Genomic DNA, 15,376 nt, shown 5'->3' with positions numbered 1-15,376 from the left:
CAGATCTGGGAACAGCACTTTCTCAAATGAGCTTTGGGATTCTTTCTTAACAATTGTGATGCTGAGTATTTGGTGTCAGAATCTTGTGAGCAAATATAAAATGGAATATATTTTTAAAGTCCTACAACCATAGCCCAAAGGTGATTATAAAAGAAAGTGCTCTTTTTTTCTCTTAATGATGAGGTGGGACAATGGCTCTTCAGTGAAATGTGATGTCACTCATCTACACCACAAATTTTGTCTGAAAGGGTAATAATCATTTGCTCTTGTGACATCTGGTAAAGAAGTTTCCTCCCATTTTTTAGCTGCCATCTGTGGTCATGGAGTGGCTGGATGCATTGCTTCTAGGTTGACAGAAGTCAGCCCTGGCTACAGAAGGGTACAGGAGCCAACAACCACAGATTTACTACAGCAAGAAACCAGAAGAACTCTTCTAGTCACCCATCTTGGTATAAGCCAGGTTTATCAGTTTATTCTTTTGGGAAAACAGAAGAGCATGGACTTGACTAACTAATCTTAAACCCTGCAGAATCAATCATATCACAGGTATAGCTATAATAATAATAATAACTAGCATTTATATAGCACAATAAGATTTATAAAATACTTTAGTCTGTTATCTCATTTGATTCTCACAACAACCCTAGGAGGTAAGTGCTATTATTATCATCCCCATTTTTATGATGGGAAAACTGAGGCAGACAGAGGTTAAGAGACTTGCTCAGGATCATACAGCTAATAAGTATATAAAGTAGGATGATGGGTCTTCCTGACTCGCAAATCTAGCAATCTGTCCACTGTAATACCTGCTTCCCATTAAATGGTGATGTAAATGAACTGATTTTATTTAAATTTCAAACTCTCAGTGTTGCACTGTCTCTCTGCTATACACCCACTGTGATGCCTCACTGTATTATAGAGGTTATGCTGAGTTCTTGAAAGCCATGCAAGTAGAACACAAACTACGGCAGGTCTTACCAGGCTGAAAAAGCTTTGGGCCTGGGCCTAGAGCATTAGGCATGGAGAAGATATTATAGGTTTGGTCAAGGGACCATGGATTTTGTAGACCCAGAAGTTAACAAGACCATCCACTAAAATGTAGACAGATTGTAATCTGCATCAGTGGACGGAAAACCCTTACTAATGAAAGCAGACTTCCTTTAAATATTGAAATTACAAACTAGACGTTGTAATTACAGAATCACACCCACTAACATTTCTGTTTTTCAAATTTTGATTTTTAAACCTGGCATGTGTGTGTGTATATGTGTATTTTATAGGACAAATTTACAGGGTGGTTGTTTTACTAACTGGACCCCCTTGTCTTTCTATGCTCTCTCTTAGTGATCTCATCAGTTCTTTAGTTCTTATAGGTTCAACTATTACCTATGCAGATAATTCCCATATATACATACACATGCATACACACTATATATGCATATGTATAATTATGTATACATAAACATACACTATATTATATATAGATATATATACACACATATCTATATCTATATATTCTCTCTACTGAACTTCGGTTTTACCTCATCCACTACCTATTTGACATTTCCAACTGTTCTTCCAATAGTATGTTAATTTAACATGTCCAAAATAGACCCAAATTCTCTCATCTTCCCAACTTCCTGTACCTGAATATGTTGAGGGTGGTACCATTCTTCTAGACTTCTGGGTTTGCAAGCTTGGAGTCGTCCTTAACTCCTTGACATACACAAACAGTTTCCAAGTCTTATTGATTCTATTGCTACAATATACTTCACATCTGCCCTCTTCTCTCTACTTACACTACAGTTACCCTAGGTGAAACCTTCCTCTCATTTTGCTTTGACTATTGTAACAGCCTTCTTATTGGTTCTCTGCCTCAAATCCCCCTCAAATCTACATCTGTTAAATTTATATTTTGAAAGCAGTGGTGTGACCATATTACTCCCTCCACTCAAGAAATTCTAGCGGCTTTCTTCTAAGATAAAGTACAAAATATTCTAAGATAAATAATACAAAGATAAATATACAGGCTTCTCTGTCTGACTTTTAAAGCCATTCACAATCTGGCTCCAGGCTACCATGCCAGATTTATTGCATTCAACTTCTTCTCATGAACTCAATGTTCTGGTCAAACTGGCAGGCTTGCTGTTCTCTATACACAACATACACAGTAGACAGAGTGCTGGGCTGGGAGTTAGGAAGGCTCATCTTTGTGAATTCAAATCTGGCCTCAGACAGTTATTATCTGTGTGATCCTGGGCAAGCCACTTAACCCTTTTTTCCTTAGTTCCTCACCAATAAAATGAGCCAGAGGAGGAGATGGCAAACCACTCCAGTATCTTTGCCAAGAAAATCCCAAATGGGGTCATGAAGAGTTGTACATACCTAAAAACTACTGAACAGCAACATATACAACATTAATTCTCCCATCTCTGTGTCTTTCCACATTCCTGAAATACATTCTCTTGTTATCTCTGACTCACAAAATTCTTAATTTCCTTCAAAGCCCAACCCAAGTATTACATCCTACAGAAAGTGTGCCCTGATTAAATTTTGCATTTACTTTAATGCATTTACATTATTTATCTGCAATAGAATGTGAGTTCCTTGAGAGCAGGGACTGTTTGATTTTATTTTTGTATCACCAACTCCTAGCTCAAAGCCTGGTACATAACTGTTGTTCATCACTGATTTTCTCAAAAAAGATCAATGACATCACAGGTGATGTCTTGACTTGTGGGTGAATTGGATTTAAGTGAGTCAGAGTTACACAAAATCATTAGCCTCACTCTCTCTTTCTGAGTCATCAGAGTCCAGTGGCAGGACAAAAGTCAAAGTGATTGGCAATGGCATGGGATGCAGTGTATAATCTTGGTGTTTTTGATGCCTGACCAAGCTCTAAGTGCTCCACAGTGCCTCCTTCTTCAGCCACCTTCATGGCCACTGGAACAAATTGTTCTCATCTGCCCATCCTGCTGGGGGAATATCTTCCCCTGCTTGGAATAGACATTGACTAACTCACTAACAGGTTTGAGGTCTACTTGATTGAATCCATCTACCAAGATAGTTTTTACCAGGATGTGACTGCTGCACATGCTATAGCTTCCTGGGAGCTACAGGTAAGAGTTGGGTGGCAGGTGGACACCAAAGATGGATGAGCAGCCCTGAGAAGGGTTCAACAAGCCCTCATACCAGAAGTTAGTTAGCCCTCCCTGAACACTCCATATGCCTGCTAGTACATAGTAGGCAATTAAATGCCTGTTGCATTGTACTGAATTCCTTCTTCTATTATAGAGTTTGAGGTAAATGTCTATTTCCTTTCACCCTGAATGAAAATCAGAAACTTAAGTTTGGCCAGATCTTTAGAGAAAGTGACATTACATAATGTTCACATTAGCTTTCTGCCAAGTATTTCAGATGATAATTCACAGATATATTCTTGTGAATCAGATTATAAACTCACTACACAGGAACAAGATGAGAAAGGGGCCTCTAAGCACTTATAAAATTCATTCTATCCATTCTACCAACTAACTGTCCATTGACTAGGGAATTTCAGCTAAACAAAATTATGACACATGAATGTAATGGGGTATTATTATAATTTAAACATGATTAATATGAAAATACAAATAATTAGAGGAAGATTTATATGAATTTATGCAGAATAAAATAAAAAACTGGTAAAATAATCTATACACTGGCTCTAAGTGTGTATGTGTGTGTGTGTGTGTGTGTGTGTATGTATGTATGTATACATGATGGACAGAGAGAAAGAGAGAAAGAGAAAGAGAGAGAAAGAACAAAACCACACCGAAACAATTTTGTATCATTATGGTGACCAAGGTTGGCCCTGGGAAAGTGTTGAAAAATACATATTCCTATTTGAAGAGGTAGAGGACTCTGGATATAGAACTCTGTTTGTACTATCAGACATGATTAATGTATTGATTGGTTTTACTCAACTTTTTTTATGATCTTTTTTTTTTTAAACTTTGTGGGAAGGGATGAGCCATTGAAGTAAAGGGAAGAGGGATATATTCAGAACTAAAGGTGACACAAAGTCAAAAGATGTCAATAAAAAATCAGATTTTAAAACATTAAAAAAAGCAGGTCAGACCAATTGGTACAAGTACTTCTTTACTTCAGTCCTATTCTTCTTATAATTGGAATAAAAAATGAATTGATTTCTTCATTTGACAAGTTCCCAAGGGAAACTCCTATATGCCATGATGTAATGCATAGGATTATTACATACAAATCTGCTTTTCTTAAAATGAAGCATACCCTTAGAGCAATTATATCAGGCTTTATTTGGATAATTTCTGTTCAGATGCCTTTTCAGTCACTGTTTCCTTAGCAAGTATAGGGATCAAGTCTTTCTACATGTGGTATTTGTAATCCCTTCCATGAAGGTCACCAAATCTTTTTTTTTTTCACCCTGAACCTAGATAATTGGAATATGCTCAATACAAAGCTCACCAGAACTTCTTGAGTGACCTGTGGCCATTTTTAAGTCAGATGACACTACTACCTCTTTTCTTCCATTCCAAGGTATATCACATAAAGATACTAAACATAGAATAGCTAGTATCCACCTCCTCTAGAAGATTCTAAATGGGGGGGCAGAGCCAAGATGGCAGAGTAAAAGCAGTGACTTGCTTGAGCTCTCCCCTAAACCCCTCCAATTACCTATAAAAATGTCGCTAAACAAATTCTAAAGACAACAGAACCCACAAAAAGACAGAGTGAAACAAATTTACAGCCCAAGACAGCCTGGATGGTTGATCAGAAAGATATCTCATGCCAGGTTGTGAGAGAATCCCAGTTTGGTGTGAGCATGCAGGCAAGGCAGGCCCCAGTGAACCTGGAGCAGGTCTCAGAGGACTGAATCATGGAACATCTGTGACTTCTCAACCCACAAATGCCAAAGACAACTTAGAAGGTCAGTGGGGAAAAGTCTGTGATGGCAGTGAGAGAAAAGCTCTTGCTCATCCCCAGGATGGTGGCTGCCTCCTGAGGTTCTGGCGCACAGACTGAGGGGGAGTCGAGTGGCTGATCAGAACGGGATTGCAGAGATCTCTCTGCTGGTGAAAGATTCTCTTGCTTTGCCATTGCTTGGATTTGTGCCACAGTTCTGGGTGGCAGTCCTGGGGCAAGGAGGAGATCTGGCGTGATGGAGTTTGTAGTAGCAGAGCAGAGAAAATCCTCCTCACAGTTCCAAGACAGAAAAGAGTGCTAGTGGTCACTCATAGACCAGAGCACAAGCCAGGAAAGGAGTAAACACCTCGCCCTTGATCATTACACCTTGGAAGAACTGAAAATTTATAGGTCCCTAGAAGTATCTCTGAAAACTGCTGCACGAAACCCCTGAAGCTTGAGACAGTACATTCTCCACACTGGAAGCAGACTCTTACCTCAACAAGGAGTTTATAAAAAGTAATTGGCTGAGATCATGAGCAAGCAACACAAAAAGAGTCAGACCATAGAATCTTTCTTTGGTGACAAAGAAGATCAAGACATATAACCAGAAAAAGACAACAAAGTCAAAGCTCCTACATCCAAAGCCTCCAAGAAAAATATGAATTTGTTCCAAGCTATGGAAGAGCTCAAAAAGGATTTTGAGAAGCAAGTAAGAGAAGTAGAGGAAAAACTGAGAGTGATGCAAGAAAATCATGAAAAACAAGTCAACAGCTTGCTAAAGGAGACCCAAAAAATACTGAAGAAAAGAACACCTTAAAAAATAGCCTAACCCAAATGTCAAAAGAAGTCCAAAAAGCCAATGAGGAGAAGAATGCCCTAAAAAGCAAAATTGGCCAAATGATAAAGGAAGTCCAAAAGCTTACTGAAGAAAATACTTCCTTAAAAATTAGAATGGAGCAATTGGAAGCTATGAGAAATTAAAACACTGTAAAACAAATCCAAAAGAATGAAAAAATAGAAAACAATGTGAAATATCTCATTGGAAAAACAACTGACCTGAAAAATAAACCAGGAGAGAAAATTTTAAAATTATTGGACTATCTGAAAGCCATGATCAAAAAAAGAGCCTAGACATCATCTTTCAAGAAATTCTCAAGGAAAACTGTCCTGATATTTTAGAACCAGAGGGCAAAATAGAAATTGAAAGACTCCACCAATCACTTCCTGAAAGACATCCCCAAAGGAAAACTCCTAGGAATATTGTAGCCAAATTCCAGAATTCCCAGGTCAAGGAGAAAACATTGCATGCAGCAGAAAGAAACAATTCAAGCATTGTGGAAACACAAGCAGGATAATACAAGATTTAGCAGGTTCTATGTTAAGGGACCGCAGGGCTTGGAATATAGTATTCCAGAGGGCAAAGGAGATAGGATTACAACCAAGAATCACCTACCCAGCAAAACTGAGTACAATCCTACGGGAAAAAATGGTCATTCAGTGAAATAGGGGAATTTCAAGCATTCTTGATGAAAGACTAGAGCTGAATAGAAAATTTGACTTTCAAATACAAGACTCCAGTGAAATACAAAGAAGTAAACAGGAAAGAGAAATTGTAAGAGACTTATTAATGTTGAACTGTTTACATTCCTGCATGGAAAGATATTTGTAACTCATGAGACCTTTGTCATTATTAGGACAGTTGGAGTAAAAATTATATGTATGTATGTATAGATAGATAGATAGATAGATAGATAGATAGATAGATAGATAGATAGATAGATAGAAGGCACAAGGTGAGTTGAAGATGAAGGGGTGATATCTGGAGAATAAAATTAAGGGGTGAGAGAGGATTATACTGGGAGAAGGAGAAAGGGAGAGGTAGAATGGGGGTAAATTATTTAACATAAAACAGACAAGAAAAGGCTTTTACAGTGGAGGGGAAATGGGGGAAGGTGAGAGGGAATGAGTGAATCTTATTCTCATCAGATTTGGCTTAAAGAGGGAATAACATAGGCACTCAATTGCGTATGGAAATCTATCTTACCCTATAGGAAAATGGGGTGGGGGGAAGGGGACAAGAGAGCAGGGGGATAATAGAGGGGAGGGCAGATTGGGGGAGGGGGTAATGAGAAGTAAATACTTCTGAGGAGGGACAGGGTCAAAAGAAAGAATAGAATAAATGGGGGGCAGGATAGGATGAAGGGAAATATACTTAGTTTTCCTCAACATGACTACTATGGAAGTGTTTTGCATGACTACACATGTATAATCTGTATTGAGTTGCTTGCTTTTTCAATGAGGGTGGGTGGGGAGGGAGGAAGAGAGAAAATTTGGAACCCAAAGTTTTAAAAACACATGTTAAAAAAATTGTTTTCATACGCAGCTGGGAAATAAGAAATACAGGAGATGGGGTATAGAAATCTATTCTGCCCTATAGGAAAATAGAAGGGGAAGTGGATAAGAGAAGGGGGGGGTGAGATAGAAGGGAGGGCAGTTTATGGGAAGGGGTATACAGAATGCATGCTGTCTTGGGGTTGAGGGAAGGATGAGATGGGGAGAAAATTTGGAAGTCAAAATCTTGTGGAAGAGGATGTTGAAAACTAAAAATAAATTAAAAAATAAAAAAATAAAATTACAAAAAAAAGAAGATACTCAATATATCTAGAATCACCTTCCTGTGGGGGAGGTTGACCACATGATGGAAAGCAAAAAGGGTTTAAGGCTTTCATTAGGGATGTGTAAAATATTTTAAATCATGAAAACCTAAGACTGCTTCATGTCATTTTTCTTGTTTATGGTAGGTTGGAGCAGAAGATGAGACCTAGTGAAGAGAAGAAAAGAATATGTTTTTGATACTATGGATACACCTGGTGGAGGGCAGAATAGAAGATGAAGTTTTGGTAATGAAAAATTGTTTGTAAAAATTGAATATTATAACCTCTTAAAACACTAGAATATGGACACAAATAGTTCCATTATAATAAAGTAAATCATACTTTGTGGTATTCATCAAGGCTACAACTCAGGAATAACTCATTCACTCACTAGTATTTTCCAATAATTTTCATGTGAAATATGGAAGCATCTAGTGCATAATAATAAAACCTAGATAATTTAGTATTCGTCACTTGTGTCTTTTCTACTCAGTGTTCTGATAAAACATATTTTGGTGTTACATATCTTGATAGCTTTAGGAGGCATGGCAAAATATTTCACAGTCTGCCTAATGCAACTCACAAATCCTATACTGTTTGTTTTGGTGTGTATGAAAGTTGTCAGAATCCCAAACCAATCTATTATATCTAAAGTTTGCAAAACCAAGAGACTCCTTAGGGTTGTTATCACATTTTCAATGTATACCACAGGAATTATGTGTGACCATTCCAAATAAGAATATGGGTCTAACTGGCTCCAAATGTGGTTCGGAATTATCACCATTCTCATCTCCTTATGAGTGGTTATGCATACCATAAAAAATGACAGCTTTTGACTATGTTAAGTAAATATTGAAGAGACATGCATGTCTTACAAAAGCCTGATCCAATTACTAGCCAAATTAAATGGAAAAATGGAACTTCTTTTCTTTGGAAATACAAATCATTAAGGTTAATTTCATGCTTCAATACTTACAGGAATGGAGAGGAAAAAGAAGTAATCCGGAAGGTACAAAAGAGTTTAAAAAAGCATTTTCCTTTTTCTGAAGAGGAGGAGGAGGGATGAACCCTATGGAAAGTCATTTATATTGTGTACTTTGAGTCTTCTTTGACATGAATGTATAGTTCTAAAACGATACACAAACACTGCTTTTTCATTGTGAGTTTGTACATGGGAATAACAGAGCATTGAATGCAGAGTGTTGGGGATCCATGTACAGGATTAGAATGTTGAATATGACAGTAACCTGAAATAGAAAATCTAGTTGAACTCAGACCAAGTTTAATGCAATTAACCACCACAAAATAGATAAGGGAATTAAGTAAGAATGTCAGTGATAATGACTAACTCTTTCCTAATTTTACACATATAACTATCTTTGGACAAATACAAACACCTGTCAAATTATAAAATGATTCTGCAGAAATCTCATTCATCTGGAATTGGGGAATGAGATCTTTCAAGAAAGATTATTTTTCCAGATAACTAAAACTAATCTCTTGAAAGAGTAAAACATTTTTCATGGGAATACTTCCAAAATGTATTACCCATTTTCCTGCTCCTTTTATACAAAATACATGGCACAGAATTTAATTTTTTTTTAATAACTCAGGGTCATCATTATAAATATAACTATGATATTGGGCCTAGAGGTATGACTACAGCCCCTAAGTCCTAAGTTAAGTGGGCTGGAAAATCAGATCACCAAGCTGATTAGAAATAATATGTAAAACAAAAACAAATAGGTCCTGAGTGGTTTCCTGAAAAATCTCCATAAAAGCAAAGTACATATATATTTTTCATTAATTAATTCCATTTTCTATTTTTTGTCTCCTAATTGGTGATAGTATCCATTGATGAAGATCAGGTCACACTCCAAATTTTTGACATATGTAATTCTGATTATAATGAGTTGAAAATGATTTAGATAGTTAAAGCTGCTCTGAATGAGATAATAAGGGATACTAATTAATTTAATACATCGTGATATTTTACTTATACTAGACAGTGTCCATTTGGTAATTTAATGTTTGGTTATTTAAACTTCAGTATAATATTAGGTATAATTGGCATGAAAAATTAACATTGCAATTACAATTTCATCTGGTAGTTCATTTGTGTCTTTATAATCTGAATGAACATACAATCCTTTCATGGTTTTCAGCAGATGTTGTAATATTCTTTCCTCGTTATAACCCTATGGACAACAATAACTGAATTCTAATAATGGCTACATCCACTATACCACATCTGGGGAAATGAGTGGTAGGGTTTTTTTTATTATCTAAATCATTTTTTATTAATTGTAATCAGAATTATTAATACTAAAACTTTGGGATATGTCATATAGATCTTAAATTGACTTTTTGATATGCATAGTTGGTACATTTTCCCAATCCAATTTCCTCATAAAGAAGTTCTACTATGTAGTGTCTACAGCCATTCATTAAATAAAAGACAATCTATATTATAGCAGTATGGCTTGCCATCAAATGTCACACAGAAGTATGGTAAGAAATTCCATATTTATCCATTTATTTAAACTACACTCCTATAAGTGATAAGCAAAAGTATTTACATAAATGTATTTAATTCTCAGGGCAGTTAGATGGCACAGCGGATAGATTGCTAGGCCTGGAGTCAAGAAGACTTGAGTTCAAATCCAGCCTCAGACATTTACTAGTTGGGTGACCCTGGGCAAGTCACTTAACCCTGTTTGCTTCAGTTTCCTCATCTGCAAAATGCCTGAAGAAGGAAATGTCAAACAACACCTGGATCTTTGTCAAGATCCCAAATGGGATCACAAAAAGTTGGACATGAATAAAAATTGACTGAACATCATGTAGCATTCTATGCATCAATGAAAACAGAGAATTGGATGCAGAAGCAGTGCAATATACCAAAAAAGAAATCAGTGGATTGAGAGTCTGGGGGTCTTGGATCATCTGGCTCTATGACTTAGGACCTATTTAACCTCATACCAGTTCCTTAACTTAATGGGCCTGAGATGTTGGGCTAGATCAGTGGTATCAATCTTAAATAGAAATAGGACCCGCACATTAGGATCCCTGCACAACACATACTGACCTGGCTTTAAATTGTAATATTTTCCATGTCTTGCTGTATTTTTATTTATTTTGTCAAGTATTTCCCAATCAAATTTTAATCTGGCTCTAGTGCTCTTGGGAGTGTGGTGGGCCACAGTCATGTGTTGCCACCTCTGGGCTAGATGGCCTCTAATGTCCTTTCCAGCTCTAAATCAATGATTCTCTAATCCTCCTAAACTTTTTATCTATGACCTTGTGATCCTATGAATTAAGAGGGCCAATATTGGGCTTGAGATGATAACTGGGTATGATGCCAAGCTCCCAACTCCAATGAAGAATAAAGAGCAGAAGAATGTTTATCTACTACTCACTTAACATTAAAAGGCAAGATGCATGGGCAGAATCACTAATAAGCTCTTAAATCCCAGTTAATTTACTAAACCAAAATCAATCAGTAAGTATTTATTAAAGATCTAAAATATGGCAGGCACTGTGCTTGGCTCATAGGATACAAGTACTAAAAATGAAACAATCCCTACGTAGCATGCAAAATGTTATTAGCTTAAATTTTAATGTAATACTTTTTGCTGACTAAACTTTCTGGGACAAACAAAGAACAGAACTCCTGTCAGCAGATGAGCTAACGCTATCTGTTGAGTTGAAGTGGGACAACCACAAACAGGACAAACCAAAGAAATACTATTAGACTAAATTTGAAATGATATCCGGTATACTTACAGTCAAAACAAAAACTAGGGCAGCAAGACTTCCTGTTATTTTGGCAAAAAAAAAGTATTTTTTAAAGGTATTGAGCAGAACAAGTATCAAGGAGAGGGGTCATACAAAACAATAGATCACAAGTAAAGGAAGCTGTCTCATACCAAATTATAGCCCTCCACACACACACATCATGGAAACAAATTGTGGGCTCTTTAAATCACAGCCATAGCATCTTGGTTATGGGTCATCTTCAAACCAGAAAGACAGTGATATTGATCAACAAGCAATTGGGATTAAGTGACTTGCCCAGGGTCACATAGCTAGTAAGTGTCGAGTGTCTGAGGCTGGATTTGAACTCAAGTCCTCCTGACTCCAAGGCCAGAGCTCTATCCACTGCATCACCTAGCTGCCCCTAGGTCACTTTAATTTAGTGTCTCTATTATTTCTCTTTACCAGTGATAATTGACTTCTGACTGTTTTGCATAGTGGAATATAAGTGGTGTGAAATACAACATAGGAGAGTAATAAAAAAATTTGAGACCATAGTATTATGTGTGTGTGTGTGTGTGTGTATACAGAGAAATATTTGTGTATATGTAGATCTATATATCTACACACACACACACACACACACACACACACACATATGTATATATGGGGGAAGAAAAAGAGAGAGAGAGAGAAACAGACAGACAGACAGACAGAGACAGAGAGAGACAAAGAGAAAAAACTTAGAAGTCATCTCCTCTTACCCTCTCATTTTACAGATAAGGGACCAAATAATTTTAGGCAGAGCAATAAGCATATGCAACCAATGTCTCTATCAGTCCCTTTTCTAGGACATGATATGCAAAGTCAGAAGGACTTTATTTATTTTAAAACAAATATCTGTTGAGTTTGATTCTCCCCCCCCCCACTTAAGTAGCTGCTAATCATATTCTGTCTTGGTTAACAAGACAGTATAGTGGGTAGAGTGTTGGACCTGAAAACAAGAACACCCGTTTAACTACAGTCTCAGACACTTACCTGGGTAAATCACAATATCTGTTGGCCTCAGTTTCCTTAACTGTAAAATGAGGATAATAATTGTATCCATCATCCAGGGTTGTTGTGATGATCAGATGAGATAATATTTGTAATAGACTTTGCAAACATTAAAGCACTGTATTAATGCTATTATAATGATTGATTCTTATTGATATAATTCACTCTAACTTTCTCCATAGCAGCTAATATTACTTCCAAACACAACTTTTAAAACCATAGTTCCCTTCTTATATTTTCAGGCCAGGAAAGGGTCTATGACTCATACTTTCATGATATCATCCAAAAGCCTTTTACTAGATTGATAAAAAAAAAAAACAGAGAGTGATCCCTAAAAGCATTGTGGAAAAAAGTTTTCCCCAGTTCCTTACCAGGCATCCAAGTCATGTCCCCTTTCCTAGCCACATGCTTTGAGTCACATTCAGATTAGTTGTCCTGCATTCACTTAGAGGAAGGGAAATGTTCCATGCCCAGATGTCTATGGGCATTCCCCTGGTGGCTAAATGACTTCTCATTTCCCGCCAGGAGGAAGGGAGAGTCCAACTTATTGTCTATGTACAATTTCCAAATACCAGCAGCACAAAGCTACGGGAACATCAATGCAAGCTATGTTATTGTTGGAATAATCTACAGAGAAGGCAAAACAACATTAGGAATGAGTTATGAACTAGTAAAACCAAGCAACATCCCAAATGAAAGCTGCTACAACAGGGTTTTGGACAAGCATGCTTGGCACGGTTTTTTTCTGGCTGAGTCACTGTATTCTCTATTCTGCATAGTGCAGTGTGTCACTGGAGAAAGTCACCATTCAATCAAACTCTCAGCTTAGCTCATTCACTGAAGTGTCAGATCCCATCACCATTAGTGCTTCAAAAACTAATAAAGTTATTGAATAAAAAAGATCTATTCCCTATTTTATACCGGGGTACTCAGAACATGATGGTCTTTTTTCAATGACTTTTCTAAGTTGTAGAACTCCCAAAATTTAGAGTTAACAGGAACCATAGAGATCATCTAGTTTAATCTCCTTCTTTTATGAATGAGGTAACAGGAGTGAAATGATTTTCCCATTCTCACACATTGAATTGAAATTGTCAGGAATTAATTTCAACTTCTTCTGACTGTCAGGACAGTACTCCTTTCCAAGAGTGCTTCCATGTAGGTTACAGGATTGTGCTGGCATCGAGGCAGAGTTTTACAATCTATGGAACGTCTCTGAAATGTACTTAACTTGTATGCACAGAGCAGGAGCTTGCTCTGCTTAAACTAGTACATTCCATCTTACTGATAAGGAACAGGGTCATCCTGAAGAAATAGAATTAATTCAAGGCACTGTTCTAATAAGCCAGGGCAGATGTTTCCCCTAAAGATAGAGCAATGAAATATCTACCAAATATTACTAAATAGTTCTAAGAATGTCCTTTTTATACTCTGCCCAAATGGGAAATGTCATCCCAGTGTGGAAACTCTGTCTGCCAGTGCACATTAGCAACTTATCTGTAAGTTATACATTGAAAGCTTAAGTGACTTGCCAACAGTCACACAGTCAGTCTGTGTGACAGGTGGTCTTCTTGATTCAAAAGTTGGTTCTCTACCCACTAAACTACATGGCCTCTCTTTCCCTTATATGGTTAAAGGAAATAAAGAGTATCTCCTTCAAATAGCTTCTCTGCCTTTCTCCAAGTTGCAGATGAAATTCCACCTCCTCTGCAGGATGCCTTTCCCAGTCCCCAAATCTGTTGATGCTTTCTCTTCTGAGGTCATCTCCCATCTATTCTGTATATGCCTCCTATGTACTTAGCTATCTACATGTTGTCATCTCCATTAGAATGTGCGCTCCTTGAGGGAGGAGCAATGCCTACCTTTCTTTGTATCCCAAGGTCTCAGCACAATGCCTAACACAACAGAATAAATGATTTTGGATTGCCTGTTTCAGGTATTTGGAATCTTTGCACAGAGAAGGAAGGAAGGGAAGATGGAAGGAGGAAGTGGGAGAGAGAGAGTAAGAGAGAACATCTTTGAGAATCTATCTTAAATGCTTGTAGAATGAGACGTTCACTTGATCTATTGGAATTGGGATCAATTCAGTGCAAAATACAGAAGATAATTTTAAATGTTTGATGATGAGTGAGCTGGAGCAAACAAGGAAATAACCAATATTCTATTCTTGCACAAAGGGCATCAATACTGAGTCTATCAATTTCCTGGCTCAAGAACAACTACAGTTACACAAATGTTTATGGTCTGACGACTGATTCTATACACTTTCTCCCAAATGGCCACTCCATTAATGTCATATCATAATAATGAAGAATGACAGACAGCCAAGTATTACCCTGGTATACATGAAACCTTAGAAAGCCCAAAGAAAGGCTCCTCTCAAACTCTCAACATATTGGGTAGATCAGTTTTAGAATTCTGGGATAAGAAATGCACACAGAATGAGAAGACATAGAGGAATTGACATCTACAACAGTGAAAAGAGTCTTCAGGTCCAAGAGATCACAGTTCCACCCAAGAAAATTTCTAAAAAGAAGGAAAGTATCTATAAGGTTAGCATTAGCATATCTATATGCAAATCCACTGAGTTTTATGGTGAAAGTAGAGAGAAATAGCTGCCCTTTTCCCCACCTCGAAGTCCCTTCCCATGGCAAACAATACAACATATTGGAAGCCAGGAGGGCTGGGTTCTTGCTATTAGCCATATTATTCCCAATTTCTGTGACAATTTCCTCACCTATCCCAATAAATCTCTTTCCAAACTAATATGACCACTGTAAAATTGAAATAAGTCAATAGAACCCATAAACAGAGGTTCATAGTCTGGGCCATGATCTATTTTGTAAGGAGTTGAGGGAGGAGGAGGAAGGAAGGGTCTGTGAATTGGCTAGGGTTAGAGTCACAACATGGAAGAAGATGGGGAAAGCCCTACTGGTTATAAGGCTGTACTAAGGGCTGCAGTATATGTCCTTCCATTTCTGTCTTTT

At 37.3% G+C, this 15,376-nt stretch overlaps 1 protein-coding gene across 2 annotated transcripts in view; it reads right to left on the bottom strand.

Moving 5' to 3' along the window:
* Positions 1 to 15,376, bottom strand: part of FGF10 (fibroblast growth factor 10) — a 114,608-nt gene that overhangs the window by 9,344 nt on the left and 89,888 nt on the right. The window lies entirely within an intron of this gene.

The sequence above is a fragment of the Phascolarctos cinereus genome, unplaced genomic scaffold (genome assembly GCF_003287225.1).
Source record: "Phascolarctos cinereus isolate Bilbo 61053 unplaced genomic scaffold, phaCin_HiC Scaffold_4;HRSCAF=312, whole genome shotgun sequence".
In the NCBI taxonomy this organism is placed as follows: domain Eukaryota; kingdom Metazoa; phylum Chordata; class Mammalia; order Diprotodontia; family Phascolarctidae; genus Phascolarctos; species Phascolarctos cinereus.
Note: the sequence above shows the minus strand (reverse complement) of the source record. Positions and strands in the feature narration are given on the sequence as shown.